The 22,195-nt window shown below is 43.0% G+C and overlaps 12 non-coding genes and 3 pseudogenes across 12 annotated transcripts; all 15 read left to right on the plus strand.

Moving 5' to 3' along the window:
* The first annotated feature begins 3,957 nt into the window (after positions 1 to 3,957).
* LOC141236724 (U2 spliceosomal RNA) lies at positions 3,958 to 4,181 on the plus strand (annotated as a pseudogene).
* Positions 4,182 to 5,296: 1,115 nt separating this feature from the next.
* On the plus strand, positions 5,297 to 5,487 carry LOC141236513 (U2 spliceosomal RNA). The gene has a single exon (XR_012302165.1). It is a non-coding gene; the product is annotated as a U2 spliceosomal RNA (small nuclear RNA).
* Positions 5,488 to 6,605: 1,118 nt separating this feature from the next.
* On the plus strand, positions 6,606 to 6,796 carry LOC141236525 (U2 spliceosomal RNA). Its single transcript, XR_012302176.1, has one exon. It is a non-coding gene; the product is annotated as a U2 spliceosomal RNA (small nuclear RNA).
* A 1,116-nt stretch (positions 6,797 to 7,912) lies between these two features.
* On the plus strand, positions 7,913 to 8,103 carry LOC141236661 (U2 spliceosomal RNA). Its single transcript, XR_012302312.1, has one exon. It is a non-coding gene; the product is annotated as a U2 spliceosomal RNA (small nuclear RNA).
* Positions 8,104 to 9,218: 1,115 nt separating this feature from the next.
* LOC141236537 (U2 spliceosomal RNA) lies at positions 9,219 to 9,409 on the plus strand. The gene has a single exon (XR_012302188.1). It is a non-coding gene; the product is annotated as a U2 spliceosomal RNA (small nuclear RNA).
* Positions 9,410 to 10,521: 1,112 nt separating this feature from the next.
* LOC141236550 (U2 spliceosomal RNA) lies at positions 10,522 to 10,712 on the plus strand. The gene has a single exon (XR_012302201.1). It is a non-coding gene; the product is annotated as a U2 spliceosomal RNA (small nuclear RNA).
* Positions 10,713 to 11,830: 1,118 nt separating this feature from the next.
* On the plus strand, positions 11,831 to 12,021 carry LOC141236561 (U2 spliceosomal RNA). Its single transcript, XR_012302213.1, has one exon. It is a non-coding gene; the product is annotated as a U2 spliceosomal RNA (small nuclear RNA).
* A 1,115-nt stretch (positions 12,022 to 13,136) lies between these two features.
* Positions 13,137 to 13,327, plus strand: LOC141236572 (U2 spliceosomal RNA). Its single transcript, XR_012302226.1, has one exon. It is a non-coding gene; the product is annotated as a U2 spliceosomal RNA (small nuclear RNA).
* A 1,115-nt stretch (positions 13,328 to 14,442) lies between these two features.
* Positions 14,443 to 14,633, plus strand: LOC141236583 (U2 spliceosomal RNA). Its single transcript, XR_012302237.1, has one exon. It is a non-coding gene; the product is annotated as a U2 spliceosomal RNA (small nuclear RNA).
* A 1,115-nt stretch (positions 14,634 to 15,748) lies between these two features.
* Positions 15,749 to 15,840, plus strand: LOC141236786 (U2 spliceosomal RNA; annotated as a pseudogene).
* A 775-nt stretch (positions 15,841 to 16,615) lies between these two features.
* Positions 16,616 to 16,816, plus strand: LOC141236732 (U2 spliceosomal RNA; annotated as a pseudogene).
* A 1,115-nt stretch (positions 16,817 to 17,931) lies between these two features.
* On the plus strand, positions 17,932 to 18,122 carry LOC141236595 (U2 spliceosomal RNA). Its single transcript, XR_012302248.1, has one exon. It is a non-coding gene; the product is annotated as a U2 spliceosomal RNA (small nuclear RNA).
* Positions 18,123 to 19,237: 1,115 nt separating this feature from the next.
* On the plus strand, positions 19,238 to 19,428 carry LOC141236606 (U2 spliceosomal RNA). The gene has a single exon (XR_012302259.1). It is a non-coding gene; the product is annotated as a U2 spliceosomal RNA (small nuclear RNA).
* A 1,115-nt stretch (positions 19,429 to 20,543) lies between these two features.
* LOC141236618 (U2 spliceosomal RNA) lies at positions 20,544 to 20,734 on the plus strand. The gene has a single exon (XR_012302270.1). It is a non-coding gene; the product is annotated as a U2 spliceosomal RNA (small nuclear RNA).
* Positions 20,735 to 21,852: 1,118 nt separating this feature from the next.
* Positions 21,853 to 22,043, plus strand: LOC141236629 (U2 spliceosomal RNA). The gene has a single exon (XR_012302281.1). It is a non-coding gene; the product is annotated as a U2 spliceosomal RNA (small nuclear RNA).
* Positions 22,044 to 22,195: the final 152 nt, after the last annotated feature.

Genomic DNA, 22,195 nt, shown 5'->3' on the forward strand with positions numbered 1-22,195 from the left:
TAAGAATGAAAAGAAGAAGATAGAAGAACAGAAGAAAGAAGATCAGAAGAGAGAAGAGAAGAGTCAAATGTTGCAAGAAATTTCTCCACTAAGTAAAGGGAGTAGTTGTGGAGGGGAAAGTGATATTCCAGAAGTAGTGGAGTCCACTCCTACTAATTCCCTGTCGCAGAGCTTACCTTGCGCGCAGGTACAAATGGACTGCACAGAAAAATCTCTAAAAAGAAGTGTGGATAGAAGTGATAATGAAGGAATACCATGTGGTGGGAAAGTAAAGGCATTAGAAGCAACAAGTCTGCTGGGGAGTGTGTCATCTTCGGATGTATCAGATCTGGAGGTAGACCCATCTTCTCCGGCAGTAGAGAATGAGGGCGGAGGGAAGAGCCCTGCACTAAATGTTAGAAGATGATCCGCTCAATGTCCCTGAATGTTCAGGGGTTTAACGACCTATATAAGAGAACTGCTTTATATGATTTTTTAAATAATGAAAATATTGATTTTATCTTTCTACAAGAATGTAATTTGACAAAAAAAATAAGCTATGAATATTTACAGGGTATATGGAAGGGTAACTTATGCTTTTCTGGTGGGAACGAGTCAAAAAGTGATGGTGTGGGGTTTTTATGCTCTAAAGATTGGGAGATTGTAAATTATGAAGAGATATACCCTGGGAGGATTTTAAGAATTGATGTGCAGAAAAATGGGAAGAAAGTGAGGTGTTTTAATGTGTATGCAAATGCAGAAAAAGCCTTGAGATTACATTTGTTTGAACTGTTGCAGCTGTTTTTACCTGGAGTAGATCCATTAGTTTTAGGTGGGGATTTTAATTGTCATTTAAAAAATGTAAAAGATGGGTCAGCTTCATGTCTTAGAAATATTTTAACAGCTTTTAATCTTAAAGATACATGGGCATTAGATGGACAAAAAAAGGAGCATGAAGTCACTTGGGTGGGGAGAGGTGTTTCATCCAGAATAGATTATATTTTTATATCTCAAGCCCTAACATGCTCAGGTTTTAAAACGCATTCAACACCTTTTTCAGATCATAAAATAATAGAATGTAGTTTTAAAATAGAATCAGATGTGGATAAAAGACCGTCACACTGGAAATTTAATGTATCCCTACTACAAGACGAGGTGGTTATGGAAGGTTTTAAAAAGCTGTATGAAAAACTGAAGCTAAAAAAAACGTTTTTTAAATCTATTTTTAATTGGTGGGATTTTGTCAAGAAGGAGGTAAAAATATTTTTTATTAAAGAAGGAAAGAAGAAAGCTGCTGCAAAACGTATTTTTTATAATGATCTTAATGCTAAACTGCAATGTTTTTTTCACCTCGAAAATAACGGATGTGATCTGCAGGAGGCGATCCGAACAACAAAAGAAAAGATCCAAAACTGCCTGAAAGAAAAAGGTAAAGAAATTATTTTTAATTCCCGAGTAAAAGTTTTAGGCGAGGATGAAAAATGCACAAAATTCTTTTTTAAAAAAATATGTGACAAGAAGGATTATATGAAGGTTTTGGAAGGAGAAACAAGTTTGGAGGGGAAGAAGATGAAAGCAAAAGAATTTTATGATGATTTATTTTCTGTTAAAAACACGGATGTGTCTCTAAAAAAACATTTTTTAGAAGGACTGGAAAAAAATTTTAATGCGGAAGATAAATCTTTTTTAATAGGGAATTTTACTAAAGAGGAAGTTTTTAATACAATTAATACGCTACAAAATAACAAAACGCCGGGAGCAGATGGACTACCTGTTGAATTTTACAAGTGTTTATGGGAGATCATGGGTGAGGATTTTTATGAAGTAATTTTAGAAGCAGAAGCATCTTTTAGTGTCCCAGAGTCGTGGTGGGAGGGTCTTATTGTTTTATTATTTAAGAAAGGAAATAAAGAACTGATTAAAAATTGGAGACCAATAACCCTTTTAAATACGGACTGTAAGGTATATGCAAAGTTACTAGCAAATAGATTAAAAAAGGTAATCGGCTCAGTAATAGAAGTGGATCAGACGTGTGCAGTGCCAAATCGGAGAATCAGCGACTCATTGATTTTAATCAGGGATGTTTTATGGGATGTTTTAGACAGAAAACAAAAGCTTGCTCTAATTACTTTGGATTTTGAAAAAGCGTACGATAGAGTTGCCCATGATTTTTTATTTGCAGTTTTAGAGAAAATGGGATGCCCGGATGTTTTTAGCAAACGTATTAAATCTCTTTACAAATCATGTTTTAGCAAAATATCTATTAATGGTTTTTTATCTGATAATGTAAAAATAAACTGTGGCGTTAAACAGGGGTGTCCCTTATCCCCTATTCTTTTTATTTGTGCAATTGAACCACTTTTAGCAGCTTTTAGGAGAGATAAGGTAATCAATGGTTTTTTTATTCCCGGGAGTTGCAATGAACAAGTTAAAGTGGTGGCATATATGGATGATGTGACGGTTTTAGTTAAAGACACTAGAAGCATGAACAGAGCCATAAGAACAGTGGATTGGTTTGGGGGCGCATCGGGTTTTAAAATTAACATGGAAAAATCTGGTATTTTAACTGTTGGTGATTTTATTGTAGATTCTGAGTGTAAATTAACAAGAATGAATGAAGTAAAAATTTTAGGTATTTATTTCTCAGAGTCAGGTGGTAATGTAAGAAATTGGGAGTCTCTGCTGGAAAGAGTTAAGAAAAAGATTACTTTCTGGCAGTTGAGAGATCTTACCCTGGAAGGAAAAATTTTAATTATTAGACAGGTTTTACTCCCAATGTTTTTATATGTCTCAACAGTTTTTATCCCCCAAAATAATATCATGAAGAGAGTTATTAAGGTATGTTTTAATTTTTTATGGAGATCCAAGATGGAAAGAGTAAAGAGAGAGGAGATATATAAATCAAAGAAAAAAGGTGGGAAAGGTTTTCCGGATATTAGGTCCTTTTTATATGCAAAGTATGTAGCGAACTGTGTATGCACTTTATTAGGACCAGGCTCTAAGCTAAAGTTGTTTTCTATATATAATTTAGGTTTCTATATTAGAAATTATAAATGGTTGGAGATGTCTCTAAATAGGCCTTATAGGTTTTTACCTCCAGGAAATTATATTGTTTTAGAAAAAATTTTAAGAGATTTTAAACTTAAGATGGTCGAAATAAATGTTCTTAAATGCCATAAAAAAATCCTAAAAATCCTGGAAGAGAGAATAGGTATCAGTCCTGTGGAACATTTTTCATTCAAAATTGTGGAAAGAATCTGGATGAATGTAAATTATAGTGTGTTATCTAATGAACACAGGGATTTACTCTGGTGTATAGTAAAAGACTGCCTGCCAACCCGTGAGTTCCAACACAGGCGTGGGTTGGTAAGATCTGAAGTGTGCCCAAGATCCAGGTGTGGGAATAGTGAAACACCCATGCACATCTTCTGGAATTGTAATTTTGCACAGACAATATGGAGGAAAGTGTGCAATATAGTGAGAGCTGTGAGTACTGTTAATTTTTTGGATTTTAACAGAGTATTTTATGGGATGGGGATAAGAGAGGAGGATTTTAAAATTGTATGGATTATTATTGCATGTGTGAAGGCGGCATTGTGGAAAGCAAGGAACATTTTAGTGTTTAAACATAAGGAAGTAACAGTCGACCAGTGTATTAAATTATGTCTAAGTTATTTGTACATGTATTTCTGGAGGGACAAAATGACGCTTGGCAAGGTGAAAGCAAATGAGAAATGGAAACAATGTAAATGGAATGAACTTACCTTGTAAGATTTGATTTTTTGAAAACCTGTGGAAAAACAAAAAAAGAAGAACAAAAACAAACAAAAAAAAATAGCCAAAACTATATAATTTTTAAAAAAAAAAAAAAAAGAGGGAAAAAATAAATAAATATATATATATAAAAGAAAAAGGAAAATAAAAGATTTGGAGAAGTATTAAAATTGGTAGAATGCACGATGATGGATTTGAGTCTTCTTATCTTTTTGTTGATTCCAAGACTTTGTAATCTGCAGTGTAAAAAAAAAAAAAAAAAAAAAAAAAAAAAATCTGTTCTTATCAGTTTAATATCTGATACGTCCCCTATCTGGGGACCATATATTAAATGGATTTTTAGAACAGGGAGATGGAAAAAGAGCTTGCTCTGTCCACTCCACGCATTGACCTGGTATTGCAGTATCTCCAGGACCGGTGCACCCCTTCTTTAATGCAGTTTCTAAAATCAGAAAGAATTGAATTCAATGTTTTTTGTTCATTTTGCTTGTTTGTCGGATTTTGGGATGGACTCTTTGGCTTTGCTTTTCTTCTCCTCATTGGATTTTTCATGTTCAAAGTTGCAGAAGCCAGATTACAAGCTCATTTTGGTTCAACTTCAGCAACTGTGCATTGCATTGCCATGTAATGTGATGCAATGCTATCTTTCTAGCTCTCCCTTTTTACTTCCTTTTGGATAAACAGACATATTAGGCAAGCATTTTGGAGCTTTCACCTAAATAACTACAGGTGGTGAGATAAGCTGCACAATATAATTGACCTTTCAGTATATTGTTGCACACACACCATCTATTTAGCAAATGCCCTTGTTATCAACAGCAGCCTTTTAAACTCACCTGAGCTAACAGGTATGTGCGCTGGTTACTCTGCTGCGCTTAAAATTTCTTTTTTGGTTTGCTACAATGCCTTTTCTGAAACGTTGTCTCCTTCTGCTGGAACACTGACTTCTTTCATTTAATGCCTGCAGACTATAAAAGAGAACCCAACCCAAAAAGTTTGGTTGATTAGTCTGTGGCATTCTGTTAAACTGTTGCTTATGGCGGTCTCTGTGAGCTTCTCAGCGACATTCAGCCAGCCAGGTATCCTGCCTGCAGTAGATGGAATGTGGCAATGGAACGCTGGCTGCGCGTGTCATAATAGGCTCTGAGCCTTTATATACCTGTGCACAGCAGCAGCCACCTTCAGTCTGCTGCTGGACAGCCAGCAGCAGCAGCAGCAGGAGAGGTATGTAATCAGGAGCCCTCCTGCTAAGGGTAGACAGCTGCTCGTTCCACCCCACCCCCCGCCTTAATTGGTTCTCCTCCCTTCCAACGGTGTTGAGGCGGGTGGGAACAGCAGGGGGTGAAGGTGCTGTGTTTAAAGAGGTGGAGTTATGCAGATCTAAAACGCGTGGATTGCAGCAGCAGCAAGCCGAAAAGTGCAGGCATGTAAGGGATCTAGAGGTTGACAACATGTCTTCTTAACGGGAGTCCAGGAGCTCATCTCCACAAATGGACTTTTCAGGATCCTTGGGTGGCTCCGTAGTTTGAAACCAATTCTGGTTATCGCTTCTCGGCCTTTTGGCTAAGATCAAGTGTAGTATCTGTTCTTATCAGTTTAATATCTGATACGTCCCCTATCTGGGGACCATATATTAAATGGATTTTTAGAACAGGGAGATGGAAAAAGAGCTTGCTCTGTCCACTCCACGCATTGACCTGGTATTGCAGTATCTCCAGGACCGGTGCACCCCTTCTTTAATGCAGTTTCTAAAATCAGAAAGAATTGAATTCAATGTTTTTTGTTCATTTTGCTTGTTTGTCGGATTTTGGGATGGACTCTTTGGCTTTGCTTTTCTTCTCCTCATTGGATTTTTCATGTTCAAAGTTGCAGAAGCCAGATTACAAGCTCATTTTGGTTCAACTTCAGCAACTGTGCATTGCATTGCCATGTAATGTGATGCAATGCTATCTTTCTAGCTCTCCCTTTTTACTTCCTTTTGGATAAACAGACATATTAGGCAAGCATTTTGGAGCTTTCACCTAAATAACTACAGGTGGTGAGATAAGCTGCACAATATAATTGACCTTTCAGTATATTGTTGCACACACACCATCTATTTAGCAAATGCCCTTGTTATCAACAGCAGCCTTTTAAACTCACCTGAGCTAACAGGTATGTGCGCTGGTTACTCTGCTGCGCTTAAAATTTCTTTTTTGGTTTGCTACAATGCCTTTTCTGAAACGTTGTCTCCTTCTGCTGGAACACTGACTTCTTTCATTTAATGCCTGCAGACTATAAAAGAGAACCCAACCCAAAAAGTTTAGTTGATTAGTCTGTGGCATTCTGTTAAACTGTTGCTTATGGCGGTCTCTGTGAGCTTCTCAGCGACATTCAGCCAGCCAGGTATCCTGCCTGCAGTAGATGGAATGTGGCAATGGAACGCTGGCTGCGCGTGTCATAATAGGCTCTGAGCCTTTATATACCTGTGCACAGCAGCAGCCACCTTCAGTCTGCTGCTGGACAGCCAGCAGCAGCAGCAGCAGCAGGAGAGGTATGTAATCAGGAGCCCTCCTGCTAAGGGTAGACAGCTGCTCGTTCCACCCCACCCCCCGCCTTAATTGGTTCTCCTCCCTTCCAACGGTGTTGAGGCGGGTGGGAACAGCAGGGGGTGAAGGTGCTGTGTTTAAAGAGGTGGAGTTATGCAGATCTAAAACGCGTGGATTGCAGCAGCAGCAAGCCGAAAAGTGCAGGCATGTAAGGGATCTAGAGGTTGACAACATGTCTTCTTAACGGGAGTCCAGGAGCTCATCTCCACAAATGGACTTTTCAGGATCCTTGGATGGCTCCGTAGTTTGAAACCATTTCTGGTTATCGCTTCTCGGCCTTTTGGCTAAGATCAAGTGTAGTATCTGTTCTTATCAGTTTAATATCTGATACGTCCCCTATCTGGGGACCATATATTAAATGGATTTTTAGAACAGGGAGATGGAAAAAGAGCTTGCTCTGTCCACTCCACGCATTGACCTGGTATTGCAGTATCTCCAGGACCGGTGCACCCCTTCTTTAATGCAGTTTCTAAAATCAGAAAGAATTGAATTCAATGTTTTTTGTTCATTTTGCTTGTTTGTCGGATTTTGGGATGGACTCTTTGGCTTTGCTTTTCTTCTCCTCATTGGATTTTTCATGTTCAAAGTTGCAGAAGCCAGATTACAAGCTCATTTTGGTTCAACTTCAGCAACTGTGCATTGCATTGCCATGTAATGTGATGCAATGCTATCTTTCTAGCTCTCCCTTTTTACTTCCTTTTGGATAAACAGACATATTAGGCAAGCATTTTGGAGCTTTCACCTAAATAACTACAGGTGGTGAGATAAGCTGCACAATATAATTGACCTTTCAGTATATTGTTGCACACACCATCTATTTAGCAAATGCCCTTGTTATCAACAGCAGCCTTTTAAACTCACCTGAGCTAACAGGTATGTGCGCTGGTTACTCTGCTGCGCTTAAAATTTCTTTTTTGGTTTGCTACAATGCCTTTTCTGAAACGTTGTCTCCTTCTGCTGGAACACTGACTTCTTTCATTTAATGCCTGCAGACTATAAAAGAGAACCCAACCCAAAAAGTTTGGTTGATTAGTCTGTGGCATTCTGTTAAACTGTTGCTTATGGCGGTCTCTGTGAGCTTCTCAGCGACATTCAGCCAGCCAGGTATCCTGCCTGCAGTAGATGGAATGTGGCAATGGAACGCTGGCTGCGCGTGTCATAATAGGCTCTGAGCCTTTATATACCTGTGCACAGCAGCAGCCACCTTCAGTCTGCTGCTGGACAGCCAGCAGCAGCAGCAGCAGCAGGAGAGGTATGTAATCAGGAGCCCTCCTGCTAAGGGTAGACAGCTGCTCGTTCCACCCCACCCCCCACCTTAATTGGTTCTCCTCCCTTCCAACGGTGTTGAGGCGGGTGGGAACAGCAGGGGGTGAAGGTGCTGTGTTTAAAGAGGTGGAGTTATGCAGATCTAAAACGCGTGGATTGCAGCAGCAGCAAGCCGAAAAGTGCAGGCATGTAAGGGATCTAGAGGTTGACAACATGTCTTCTTAACGGGAGTCCAGGAGCTCATCTCCACAAATGGACTTTTCAGGATCCTTGGGTGGCTCCGTAGTTTGAAACCAATTCTGGTTATCGCTTCTCGGCCTTTTGGCTAAGATTAAGTGTAGTATCTGTTCTTATCAGTTTAATATCTGATACGTCCCCTATCTGGGGACCATATATTAAATGGATTTTTAGAACAGGGAGATGGAAAAAGAGCTTGCTCTGTCCACTCCACGCATTGACCTGGTATTGCAGTATCTCCAGGACCGGTGCACCCCTTCTTTAATACAGTTTCTAAAATCAGAAAGAATTGAATTCAATGTTTTTTGTTCATTTTGCTTGTTTGTCGGATTTTGGGATGGACTCTTTGGCTTTGCTTTTCTTCTCCTCATTGGATTTTTCATGTTCAAAGTTGCAGAAGCCAGATTACAAGCTCATTTTGGTTCAACTTCAGCAACTGTGCATTGCATTGCCATGTAATGTGATGCAATGCTATCTTTCTAGCTCTCCCTTTTTACTTCCTTTTGGATAAACAGACATATTAGGCAAGCATTTTGGAGCTTTCACCTAAATAACTACAGGTGGTGAGATAAGCTGCACAATATAATTGACCTTTCAGTATATTGTTGCACACACACCATCTATTTAGCAAATGCCCTTGTTATCAACAGCAGCCTTTTAAACTCACCTGAGCTAACAGGTATGTGCGCTGGTTACTCTGCTGCGCTTAATATTTCTTTTTTGGTTTGCTACAATGCCTTTTCTGAAACGTTGTCTCCTTCTGCTGGAACACTGACTTCTTTCATTTAATGCCTGCAGACTATAAAAGAGAACCCAACCCAAAAAGTTTGGTTGATTAGTCTGTGGCATTCTGTTAAACTGTTGCTTATGGCGGTCTCTGTGAGCTTCTCAGCGACATTCAGCCAGCCAGGTATCCTGCCTGCAGTAGATGGAATGTGGCAATGGAACGCTGGCTGCGCGTGTCATAATAGGCTCTGAGCCTTTATATACCTGTGCACAGCAGCAGCCACCTTCAGTCTGCTGCTGGACAGCCAGCAGCAGCAGCAGCAGGAGAGGTATGTAATCAGGAGCCCTCCTGCTAAGGGTAGACAGCTGCTCGTTCCACCCCACCCCCCGCCTTAATTGGTTCTCCTCCCTTCCAACGGTGTTGAGGCGGGTGGGAACAGCAGGGGGTGAAGGTGCTGTGTTTAAAGAGGTGGAGTTATGCAGATCTAAAACGCGTGGATTGCAGCAGCAGCAAGCCGAAAAGTGCAGGCATGTAAGGGATCTAGAGGTTGACAACATGTCTTCTTAACGGGAGTCCAGGAGCTCATCTCCACAAATGGACTTTTCAGGATCCTTGGGTGGCTCCGTAGTTTGAAACCAATTCTGGTTATCGCTTCTCGGCCTTTTGGCTAAGATCAAGTGTAGTATCTGTTCTTATCAGTTTAATATCTGATACGTCCCCTATCTGGGGACCATATATTAAATGGATTTTTAGAACAGGGAGATGGAAAAAGAGCTTGCTCTGTCCACTCCACGCATTGACCTGGTATTGCAGTATCTCCAGGACCGGTGCACCCCTTCTTTAATGCAGTTTCTAAAATCAGAAAGAATTGAATTCAATGTTTTTTGTTCATTTTGCTTGTTTGTCGGATTTTGGGATGGACTCTTTGGCTTTGCTTTTCTTCTCCTCATTGGATTTTTCATGTTCAAAGTTGCAGAAGCCAGATTACAAGCTCATTTTGGTTCAACTTCAGCAACTGTGCATTGCATTGCCATGTAATGTGATGCAATGCTATCTTTCTAGCTCTCCCTTTTTACTTCCTTTTGGATAAACAGACATATTAGGCAAGCATTTTGGAGCTTTCACCTAAATAACTACAGGTGGTGAGATAAGCTGCACAATATAATTGACCTTTCAGTATATTGTTGCACACACACCATCTATTTAGCAAATGCCCTTGTTATCAACAGCAGCCTTTTAAACTCACCTGAGCTAACAGGTATGTGCGCTGGTTACTCTGCTGCGCTTAAAATTTCTTTTTTGGTTTGCTACAATGCCTTTTCTGAAACGTTGTCTCCTTCTGCTGGAACACTGACTTCTTTCATTTAATGCCTGCAGACTATAAAAGAGAACCCAACCCAAAAAGTTTGGTTGATTAGTCTGTGGCATTCTGTTAAACTGTTGCTTATGGCGGTCTCTGTGAGCTTCTCAGCGACATTCAGCCAGCCAGGTATCCTGCCTGCAGTAGATGGAATGTGGCAATGGAACGCTGGCTGCGCGTGTCATAATAGGCTCTGAGCCTTTATATACCTGTGCACAGCAGCAGCCACCTTCAGTCTGCTGCTGGACAGCCAGCAGCAGCAGCAGGAGAGGTATGTAATCAGGAGCCCTCCTGCTAAGGGTAGACAGCTGCTCGTTCCACCCCACCCCCCGCCTTAATTGGTTCTCCTCCCTTCCAACGGTGTTGAGGCGGGTGGGAACAGCAGGGGGTGAAGGTGCTGTGTTTAAAGAGGTGGAGTTATGCAGATCTAAAACGCGTGGATTGCAGCAGCAGCAAGCCGAAAAGTGCAGGCATGTAAGGGATCTAGAGGTTGACAACATGTCTTCTTAACGGGAGTCCAGGAGCTCATCTCCACAAATGGACTTTTCAGGATCCTTGGGTGGCTCCGTAGTTTGAAACCAATTCTGGTTATCGCTTCTCGGCCTTTTGGCTAAGATCAAGTGTAGTATCTGTTCTTATCAGTTTAATATCTGATACGTCCCCTATCTGGGGACCATATATTAAATGGATTTTTAGAACAGGGAGATGGAAAAAGAGCTTGCTCTGTCCACTCCACGCATTGACCTGGTATTGCAGTATCTCCAGGACCGGTGCACCCCTTCTTTAATGCAGTTTCTAAAATCAGAAAGAATTGAATTCAATGTTTTTTGTTCATTTTGCTTGTTTGTCGGATTTTGGGATGGACTCTTTGGCTTTGCTTTTCTTCTCCTCATTGGATTTTTCATGTTCAAAGTTGCAGAAGCCAGATTACAAGCTCATTTTGGTTCAACTTCAGCAACTGTGCATTGCATTGCCATGTAATGTGATGCAATGCTATCTTTCTAGCTCTCCCTTTTTACTTCCTTTTGGATAAACAGACATATTAGGCAAGCATTTTGGAGCTTTCACCTAAATAACTACAGGTGGTGAGATAAGCTGCACAATATAATTGACCTTTCAGTATATTGTTGCACACACACCATCTATTTAGCAAATGCCCTTGTTATCAACAGCAGCCTTTTAAACTCACCTGAGCTAACAGGTATGTGCGCTGGTTACTCTGCTGCGCTTAAAATTTCTTTTTTGGTTTGCTACAATGCCTTTTCTGAAACGTTGTCTCCTTCTGCTGGAACACTGACTTCTTTCATTTAATGCCTGCAGACTATAAAAGAGAACCCAACCCAAAAAGTTTGGTTGATTAGTCTGTGGCATTCTGTTAAACTGTTGCTTATGGCGGTCTCTGTGAGCTTCTCAGCGACATTCAGCCAGCCAGGTATCCTGCCTGCAGTAGATGGAATGTGGCAATGGAACGCTGGCTGCGCGTGTCATAATAGGCTCTGAGCCTTTATATACCTGTGCACAGCAGCAGCCACCTTCAGTCTGCTGCTGGACAGCCAGCAGCAGCAGCAGCAGCAGGAGAGGTATGTAATCAGGAGCCCTCCTGCTAAGGGTAGACAGCTGCTCGTTCCACCCCACCCCCCGCCTTAATTGGTTCTCCTCCCTTCCAACGGTGTTGAGGCGGGTGGGAACAGCAGGGGGTGAAGGTGCTGTGTTTAAAGAGGTGGAGTTATGCAGATCTAAAACGCGTGGATTGCAGCAGCAGCAAGCCGAAAAGTGCAGGCATGTAAGGGATCTAGAGGTTGACAACATGTCTTCTTAACGGGAGTCCAGGAGCTCATCTCCACAAATGGACTTTTCAGGATCCTTGGGTGGCTCCGTAGTTTGAAACCAATTCTGGTTATCGCTTCTCGGCCTTTTGGCTAAGATCAAGTGTAGTATCTGTTCTTATCAGTTTAATATCTGATACGTCCCCTATCTGGGGACCATATATTAAATGGATTTTTAGAACAGGGAGATGGAAAAAGAGCTTGCTCTGTCCACTCCACGCATTGACCTGGTATTGCAGTATCTCCAGGACCGGTGCACCCCTTCTTTAATGCAGTTTCTAAAATCAGAAAGAATTGAATTCAATGTTTTTTGTTCATTTTGCTTGTTTGTCGGATTTTGGGATGGACTCTTTGGCTTTGCTTTTCTTCTCCTCATTGGATTTTTCATGTTCAAAGTTGCAGAAGCCAGATTACAAGCTCATTTTGGTTCAACTTCAGCAACTGTGCATTGCATTGCCATGTAATGTGATGCAATGCTATCTTTCTAGCTCTCCCTTTTTACTTCCTTTTGGATAAACAGACATATTAGGCAAGCATTTTGGAGCTTTCACCTAAATAACTACAGGTGGTGAGATAAGCTGCACAATATAATTGACCTTTCAGTATATTGTTGCACACACACCATCTATTTAGCAAATGCCCTTGTTATCAACAGCAGCCTTTTAAACTCACCTGAGCTAACAGGTATGTGCGCTGGTTACTCTGCTGCGCTTAAAATTTCTTTTTTGGTTTGCTACAATGCCTTTTCTGAAACGTTGTCTCCTTCTGCTGGAACACTGACTTCTTTCATTTAATGCCTGCAGACTATAAAAGAGAACCCAACCCAAAAAGTTTGGTTGATTAGTCTGTGGCATTCTGTTAAACTGTTGCTTATGGCGGTCTCTGTGAGCTTCTCAGCGACATTCAGCCAGCCAGGTATCCTGCCTGCAGTAGATGGAATGTGGCAATGGAACGCTGGCTGCGCGTGTCATAATAGGCTCTGAGCCTTTATATACCTGTGCACAGCAGCAGCCACCTTCAGTCTGCTGCTGGACAGCCAGCAGCAGCAGCAGCAGGAGAGGTATGTAATCAGGAGCCCTCCTGCTAAGGGTAGACAGCTGCTCGTTCCACCCCACCCCCCACCTTAATTGGTTCTCCTCCCTTCCAACGGTGTTGAGGCGGGTGGGAACAGCAGGGGGTGAAGGTGCTGTGTTTAAAGAGGTGGAGTTATGCAGATCTAAAACACGTGGATTGCAGCAGCAGCAAGCCGAAAAGTGCAGGCATGTAAGGGATCTAGAGGTTGACAACATGTCTTCTTAACGGGAGTCCAGGAGCTCATCTCCACAAATGGACTTTTCAGGATCCTTGGGTGGCTCCGTAGTTTGAAACCAATTCTGGTTATCGCTTCTCGGCCTTTTGGCTAAGATCAAGTGTAGTATCTGTTCTTATCAGTTTAATATCTGATACGTCCCCTATCTGGGGACCATATATTAAATGGATTTTTAGAACAGGGAGATGGAAAAAGAGCTTGCTCTGTCCACTCCACGCATTGACCTGGTATTGCAGTATCTCCAGGACCGGTGCACCCCTTCTTTAATGCAGTTTCTAAAATCAGAAAGAATTGAATTCAATGTTTTTTGTTCATTTTGCTTGTTTGTCGGATTTTGGGATGGACTCTTTGGCTTTGCTTTTCTTCTCCTCATTGGATTTTTCATGTTCAAAGTTGCAGAAGCCAGATTACAAGCTCATTTTGGTTCAACTTCAGCAACTGTGCATTGCATTGCCATGTAATGTGATGCAATGCTATCTTTCTAGCTCTCCCTTTTTACTTCCTTTTGGATAAACAGACATATTAGGCAAGCATTTTGGAGCTTTCACCTAAATAACTACAGGTGGTGAGATAAGCTGCACAATATAATTGACCTTTCAGTATATTGTTGCACACACACCATCTATTTAGCAAATGCCCTTGTTATCAACAGCAGCCTTTTAAACTCACCTGAGCTAACAGGTATGTGCGCTGGTTACTCTGCTGCGCTTAAAATTTCTTTTTTGGTTTGCTACAATGCCTTTTCTGAAACGTTGTCTCCTTCTGCTGGAACACTGACTTCTTTCATTTAATGCCTGCAGACTATAAAAGAGAACCCAACCCAAAAAGTTTGGTTGATTAGTCTGTGGCATTCTGTTAAACTGTTGCTTATGGCGGTCTCTGTGAGCTTCTCAGCGACATTCAGCCAGCCAGGTATCCTGCCTGCAGTAGATGGAATGTGGCAATGGAACGCTGGCTGCGCGTGTCATAATAGGCTCTGAGCCTTTATATACCTGTGCACAGCAGCAGCCACCTTCAGTCTGCTGCTGGACAGCCAGCAGCAGCAGCAGCAGGAGAGGTATGTAATCAGGAGCCCTCCTGCTAAGGGTAGACAGCTGCTCGTTCCACCCCACCCCCCACCTTAATTGGTTCTCCTCCCTTCCAACGGTGTTGAGGCGGGTGGGAACAGCAGGTTGTGAAGGTGCTGTGTTTAAAGAGGTGGAGTTATGCAGATCTAAAACACGTGGATTGCAGCAGCAGCAAGCCGAAAAGTGCAGGCATGTAAGGGATCTAGAGGTTGACAACATGTCTTCTTAACGGGAGTCCAGGAGCTCATCTCCACAAATGGACTTTTCAGGATCCTTGGGTGGCTCCGTAGTTTGAAACCAATTCTGGTTATCGCTTCTCGGCCTTTTGGCTAAGATCAAGTGTAGTATCTGTTCTTATCAGTTTAATATCTGATACGTCCCCTATCTGGGGACCATATATTAAATGGATTTTTAGAACAGGGAGATGGAAAAAGAGCTTGCTCTGTCCACTCCACGCATTGACCTGGTATTGCAGTATCTCCAGGACCGGTGCACCCCTTCTTTAATGCAGTTTCTAAAATCAGAAAGAATTGAATTCAATGTTTTTTGTTCATTTTGCTTGTTTGTCGGATTTTGGGATGGACTCTTTGGCTTTGCTTTTCTTCTCCTCATTGGATTTTTCATGTTCAAAGTTGCAGAAGCCAGATTACAAGCTCATTTTGGTTCAACTTCAGCAACTGTGCATTGCATTGCCATGTAATGTGATGCAATGCTATCTTTCTAGCTCTCCCTTTTTACTTCCTTTTGGATAAACAGACATATTAGGCAAGCATTTTGGAGCTTTCACCTAAATAACTACAGGTGGTGAGATAAGCTGCACAATATAATTGACCTTTCAGTATATTGTTGCACACACACCATCTATTTAGCAAATGCCCTTGTTATCAACAGCAGCCTTTTAAACTCACCTGAGCTAACAGGTATGTGCGCTGGTTACTCTGCTGCGCTTAAAATTTCTTTTTTGGTTTGCTACAATGCCTTTTCTGAAACGTTGTCTCCTTCTGCTGGAACACTGACTTCTTTCATTTAATGCCTGCAGACTATAAAAGAGAACCCAACCCAAAAAGTTTGGTTGATTAGTCTGTGGCATTCTGTTAAACTGTTGCTTATGGCGGTCTCTGTGAGCTTCTCAGCGACATTCAGCCAGCCAGGTATCCTGCCTGCAGTAGATGGAATGTGGCAATGGAACGCTGGCTGCGCGTGTCATAATAGGCTCTGAGCCTTTATATACCTGTGCACAGCAGCAGCCACCTTCAGTCTGCTGCTGGACAGCCAGCAGCAGCAGCAGCAGGAGAGGTATGTAATCAGGAGCCCTCCTGCTAAGGGTAGACAGCTGCTCGTTCCACCCCACCCCCCGCCTTAATTGGTTCTCCTCCCTTCCAACGGTGTTGAGGCGGGTGGGAACAGCAGGGGGTGAAGGTGCTGTGTTTAAAGAGGTGGAGTTATGCAGATCTAAAACGCGTGGATTGCAGCAGCAGCAAGCCGAAAAGTGCAGGCATGTAAGGGATCTAGAGGTTGACAACATGTCTTCTTAACGGGAGTCCAGGAGCTCATCTCCACAAATGGACTTTTCAGGATCCTTGGGTGGCTCCGTAGTTTGAAACCAATTCTGGTTATCGCTTCTCGGCCTTTTGGCTAAGATCAAGTGTAGTATCTTTCGAAAAGGCGGTTTTGGATGTTGGCCGCCCTAGTAGATTGATACATTATGCACACTGGGGTTTAGGCGCTTGTTAGTACGCCAGGTGGCTAATATAGTCATCTGGTGGAAAGCATGGCCCCCCAGGATCGACGCCATTGGGCCGGGGAAGATCGAAAGCCCGAAGTGTGAAGTGCCCCAGGAGTGGTGACCCTGGGGTGCCTTAACTCACTGGGATTGGGAACCCCACTTGAGTTTATGGCACATTTGCACAAGCACTTCAAATTTTCTTTCTTCGCACACACCCTTATTCCGGGCCTTCTGGCCTTAGGATGGGGAATTTTTCAATTCCCGGTCGAAGGTCCGGGCAGTATTATACTGTGAAACCTTCACTATTTATTTAATTTCTTTGTCACTGTGTGTCCACTTATTCACGTGTGTCACGTCCTACTAGGATTTTGTCGGGATGCGGTTCCCTTACGGGTTCCTCTCTTGGCAGGTCTAGGGGGGGAGTGTGTGGCCATCAGGTTCCGCTCCCCCCTGAACCCCCCTGGCTCTCCTCTTTCGGGAGGAGAGCGTTGTTGGCTCCCCTCTTCCGGGAGGGGAGCACAGTCTTTGGCTCCCAGTGCCTTGCTCGGGTGAGAACTCAGGCAGGTGCTGGGGGTAAGATTGGGTCGCCTCTGGCTTCGGCTGGAGGTGGCTTTTTGTCCCTGTTCCTCGCTGTGGCCTTTTGGCTCGGAGGGACGGGGAATGGTTTGGGGGACCCTTCTCCTTTTGGAGAGGGTTTCAAGAAGACCAGCATCCTAGTGCACTTTTTTTGTGGCACTTGTCACTTTTTTAAGCGCACTCGGTTTTTGTACACGAATTCGGGCTTTCAATAAAAAAAAAAAAAAATCTGTTCTTATCAGTTTAATATCTGATACGTCCCCTATCTGGGGACCATATATTAAATGGATTTTTAGAACAGGGAGATGGAAAAAGAGCTTGCTCTGTCCACTCCACGCATTGACCTGGTATTGCAGTATCTCCAGGACCGGTGCACCCCTTCTTTAATGCAGTTTCTAAAATCAGAAAGAATTGAATTCAATGTTTTTTGTTCATTTTGCTTGTTTGTCGGATTTTGGGATGGACTCTTTGGCTTTGCTTTTCTTCTCCTCATTGGATTTTTCATGTTCAAAGTTGCAGAAGCCAGATTACAAGCTCATTTTGGTTCAACTTCAGCAACTGTGCATTGCATTGCCATGTAATGTGATGCAATGCTATCTTTCTAGCTCTCCCTTTTTACTTCCTTTTGGATAAACAGACATATTAGGCAAGCATTTTGGAGCTTTCACCTAAATAACTACAGGTGGTGAGATAAGCTGCACAATATAATTGACCTTTCAGTATATTGTTGCACACACACCATCTATTTAGCAAATGCCCTTGTTATCAACAGCAGCCTTTTAAACTCACCTGAGCTAACAGGTATGTGCGCTGGTTACTCTGCTGCGCTTAAAATTTCTTTTTTGGTTTGCTACAATGCCTTTTCTGAAACGTTGTCTCCTTCTGCTGGAACACTGACTTCTTTCATTTAATGCCTGCAGACTATAAAAGAGAACCCAACCCAAAAAGTTTGGTTGATTAGTCTGTGGCATTCTGTTAAACTGTTGCTTATGGCGGTCTCTGTGAGCTTCTCAGCGACATTCAGCCAGTCAGGTATCCTGCCTGCAGTAGATGGAATGTGGCAATGGAACGCTGGCTGCGCGTGTCATAATAGGCTCTGAGCCTTTATATACCTGTGCACAGCAGCAGCCACCTTCAGTCTGCTGCTGGACAGCCAGCAGCAGCAGCAGCAGGAGAGGTATGTAATCAGGAGCCCTCCTGCTAAGGGTAGACAGCTGCTCGTTCCACCCCACCCCCCGCCTTAATTGGTTCTCCTCCCTTCCAACGGTGTTGAGGCGGGTGGGAACAGCAGGGGGTGAAGGTGCTGTGTTTAAAGAGGTGGAGTTATGCAGATCTAAAACGCGTGGATTGCAGCAGCAGCAAGCCGAAAAGTGCAGGCATGTAAGGGATCTAGAGGTTGACAACATGTCTTCTTAACGGGAGTCCAGGAGCTCATCTCCACAAATGGACTTTTCAGGATCCTTGGGTGGCTCCGTAGTTTGAAACCAATTCTGGTTATCGCTTCTCGGCCTTTTGGCTAAGATCAAGTGTAGTATCTGTTCTTATCAGTTTAATATCTGATACGTCCCCTATCTGGGGACCATATATTAAATGGATTTTTAGAACAGGGAGATGGAAAAAGAGCTTGCTCTGTCCACTCCACGCATTGACCTGGTATTGCAGTATCTCCAGGACCGGTGCACCCCTTCTTTAATGCAGTTTCTAAAATCAGAAAGAATTGAATTCAATGTTTTTTGTTCATTTTGCTTGTTTGTCGGATTTTGGGATGGACTCTTTGGCTTTGCTTTTCTTCTCCTCATTGGATTTTTCATGTTCAAAGTTGCAGAAGCCAGATTACAAGCTCATTTTGGTTCAACTTCAGCAACTGTGCATTGCATTGCCATGTAATGTGATGCAATGCTATCTTTCTAGCTCTCCCTTTTTACTTCCTTTTGGATAAACAGACATATTAGGCAAGCATTTTGGAGCTTTCACCTAAATAACTACAGGTGGTGAGATAAGCTGCACAATATAATTGACCTTTCAGTATATTGTTGCACACACACCATCTATTTAGCAAATGCCCTTGTTATCAACAGCAGCCTTTTAAACTCACCTGAGCTAACAGGTATGTGCGCTGGTTACTCTGCTGCGCTTAAAATTTCTTTTTTGGTTTGCTACAATGCCTTTTCTGAAACGTTGTCTCCTTCTGCTGGAACACTGACTTCTTTCATTTAATGCCTGCAGACTATAAAAGAGAACCCAACCCAAAAAGTTTGGTTGATTAGTCTGTGGCATTCTGTTAAACTGTTGCTTATGGCGGTCTCTGTGAGCTTCTCAGCGACATTCAGCCAGCCAGGTATCCTGCCTGCAGTAGATGGAATGTGGCAATGGAACGCTGGCTGCGCGTGTCATAATAGGCTCTGAGCCTTTATATACCTGTGCACAGCAGCAGCCACCTTCAGTCTGCTGCTGGACAGCCAGCAGCAGCAGCAGCAGGAGAGGTATGTAATCAGGAGCCCTCCTGCTAAGGGTAGACAGCTGCTCGTTCCACCCCACCCCCCGCCTTAATTGGTTCTCCTCCCTTCCAACGGTGTTGAGGCGGGTGGGAACAGCAGGGGGTGAAGGTGCTGTGTTTAAAGAGGTGGAGTTATGCAGATCTAAAACGCGTGGATTGCAGCAGCAGCAAGCCGAAAAGTGCAGGCATGTAAGGGATCTAGAGGTTGACAACATGTCTTCTTAACGGGAGTCCAGGAGCTCATCTCCACAAATGGACTTTTCAGGATCCTTGGGTGGCTCCGTAGTTTGAAACCAATTCTGGTTATCGCTTCTCGGCCTTTTGGCTAAGATCAAGTGTAGTATCTGTTCTTATCAGTTTAATATCTGATACGTCCCCTATCTGGGGACCATATATTAAATGGATTTTTAGAACAGGGAGATGGAAAAAGAGCTTGCTCTGTCCACTCCACGCATTGACCTGGTATTGCAGTATCTCCAGGACCGGTGCACCCCTTCTTTAATGCAGTTTCTAAAATCAGAAAGAATTGAATTCAATGTTTTTTGTTCATTTTGCTTGTTTGTCGGATTTTGGGATGGACTCTTTGGCTTTGCTTTTCTTCTCCTCATTGGATTTTTCATGTTCAAAGTTGCAGAAGCCAGATTACAAGCTCATTTTGGTTCAACTTCAGCAACTGTGCATTGCATTGCCATGTAATGTGATGCAATGCTATCTTTCTAGCTCTCCCTTTTTACTTCCTTTTGGATAAACAGACATATTAGGCAAGCATTTTGGAGCTTTCACCTAAATAACTACAGGTGGTGAGATAAGCTGCACAATATAATTGACCTTTCAGTATATTGTTGCACACACACCATCTATTTAGCAAATGCCCTTGTTATCAACAGCAGCCTTTTAAACTCACCTGAGCTAACAGGTATGTGCGCTGGTTACTCTGCTGCGCTTAAAATTTCTTTTTTGGTTTGCTACAATGCCTTTTCTGAAACGTTGTCTCCTTCTGCTGGAACACTGACTTCTTTCATTTAATGCCTGCAGACTATAAAAGAGAACCCAACCCAAAAAGTTTGGTTGATTAGTCTGTGGCATTCTGTTAAACTGTTGCTTATGGCGGTCTCTGTGAGCTTCTCAGCGACATTCAGCCAGCCAGGTATCCTGCCTGCAGTAGATGGAATGTGGCAATGGAACGCTGGCTGCGCGTGTCATAATAGGCTCTGAGCCTTTATATACCTGTGCACAGCAGCAGCCACCTTCAGTCTGCTGCTGGACAGCCAGCAGCAGCAGCAGCAGGAGAGGTATGTAATCAGGAGCCCTCCTGCTAAGGGTAGACAGCTGCTCGTTCCACCCCACCCCCCGCCTTAATTGGTTCTCCTCCCTTCCAACGGTGTTGAGGCGGGTGGGAACAGCAGGGGGTGAAGGTGCTGTGTTTAAAGAGGTGGAGTTATGCAGATCTAAAACGCGTGGATTGCAGCAGCAGCAAGCCGAAAAGTGCAGGCATGTAAGGGATCTAGAGGTTGACAACATGTCTTCTTAACGGGAGTCCAGGAGCTCATCTCCACAAATGGACTTTTCAGGATCCTTGGGTGGCTCCGTAGTTTGAAACCAATTCTGGTTATCGCTTCTCGGCCTTTTGGCTAAGATCAAGTGTAGTATCTGTTCTTATCAGTTTAATATCTGATACGTCCCCTATCTGGGGACCATATATTAAATGGATTTTTAGAACAGGGAGATGGAAAAAGAGCTTGCTCTGTCCACTCCACGCATTGACCTGGTATTGCAGTATCTCCAGGACCGGTGCACCCCTTCTTTAATGCAGTTTCTAAAATCAGAAAGAATTGAATTCAATGTTTTTTGTTCATTTTGCTTGTTTGTCGGATTTTGGGATGGACTCTTTGGCTTTGCTTTTCTTCTCCTCATTGGATTTTTCATGTTCAAAGTTGCAGAAGCCAGATTACAAGCTCATTTTGGTTCAACTTCAGCAACTGTGCATTGCATTGCCATGTAATGTGATGCAATGCTATCTTTCTAGCTCTCCCTTTTTACTTCCTTTTGGATAAACAGACATATTAGGCAAGCATTTTGGAGCTTTCACCTAAATAACTACAGGTGGTGAGATAAGCTGCACAATATAATTGACCTTTCAGTATATTGTTGCACACACACCATCTATTTAGCAAATGCCCTTGTTATCAACAGCAGCCTTTTAAACTCACCTGAGCTAACAGGTATGTGCGCTGGTTACTCTGCTGCGCTTAAAATTTCTTTTTTGGTTTGCTACAATGCCTTTTCTGAAACGTTGTCTCCTTCTGCTGGAACACTGACTTCTTTCATTTAATGCCTGCAGACTATAAAAGAGAACCCAACCCAAAAAGTTTGGTTGATTAGTCTGTGGCATTCTGTTAAACTGTTGCTTATGGCGGTCTCTGTGAGCTTCTCAGCGACATTCAGCCAGCCAGGTATCCTGCCTGCAGTAGATGGAATGTGGCAATGGAACGCTGGCTGCGCGTGTCATAATAGGCTCTGAGCCTTTATATACCTGTGCACAGCAGCAGCCACCTTCAGTCTGCTGCTGGACAGCCAGCAGCAGCAGCAGCAGCAGGAGAGGTATGTAATCAGGAGCCCTCCTGCTAAGGGTAGACAGCTGCTCGTTCCACCCCACCCCCCGCCTTAATTGGTTCTCCTCCCTTCCAACGGTGTTGAGGCGGGTGGGAACAGCAGGGGGTGAAGGTGCTGTGTTTAAAGAGGTGGAGTTATGCAGATCTAAAACGCGTGGATTGCAGCAGCAGCAAGCCGAAAAGTGCAGGCATGTAAGGGATCTAGAGGTTGACAACATGTCTTCTTAACGGGAGTCCAGGAGCTCATCTCCACAAATGGACTTTTCAGGATCCTTGGGTGGCTCCGTAGTTTGAAACCAATTCTGGTTATCGCTTCTCGGCCTTTTGGCTAAGATCAAGTGTAGTATCTGTTCTTATCAGTTTAATATCTGATACGTCCCCTATCTGGGGACCATATATTAAATGGATTTTTAGAACAGGGAGATGGAAAAAGAGCTTGCTCTGTCCACTCCACGCATTGACCTGGTATTGCAGTATCTCCAGGACCGGTGCACCCCTTCTTTAATGCAGTTTCTAAAATCAGAAAGAATTGAATTCAATGTTTTTTGTTCATTTTGCTTGTTTGTCGGATTTTGGGATGTACTCTTTGGCTTTGCTTTTCTTCTCCTCATTGGATTTTTCATGTTCAAAGTTGCAGAAGCCAGATTACAA

The sequence above is a fragment of the Phyllobates terribilis genome, unplaced genomic scaffold (assembly GCF_046119375.1).
Source record: "Phyllobates terribilis strain yellow unplaced genomic scaffold, ASM4611937v1 Scaffold_710__1_contigs__length_769263, whole genome shotgun sequence".
NCBI classification, from domain to species: Eukaryota; Metazoa; Chordata; class Amphibia; order Anura; family Dendrobatidae; genus Phyllobates; species Phyllobates terribilis.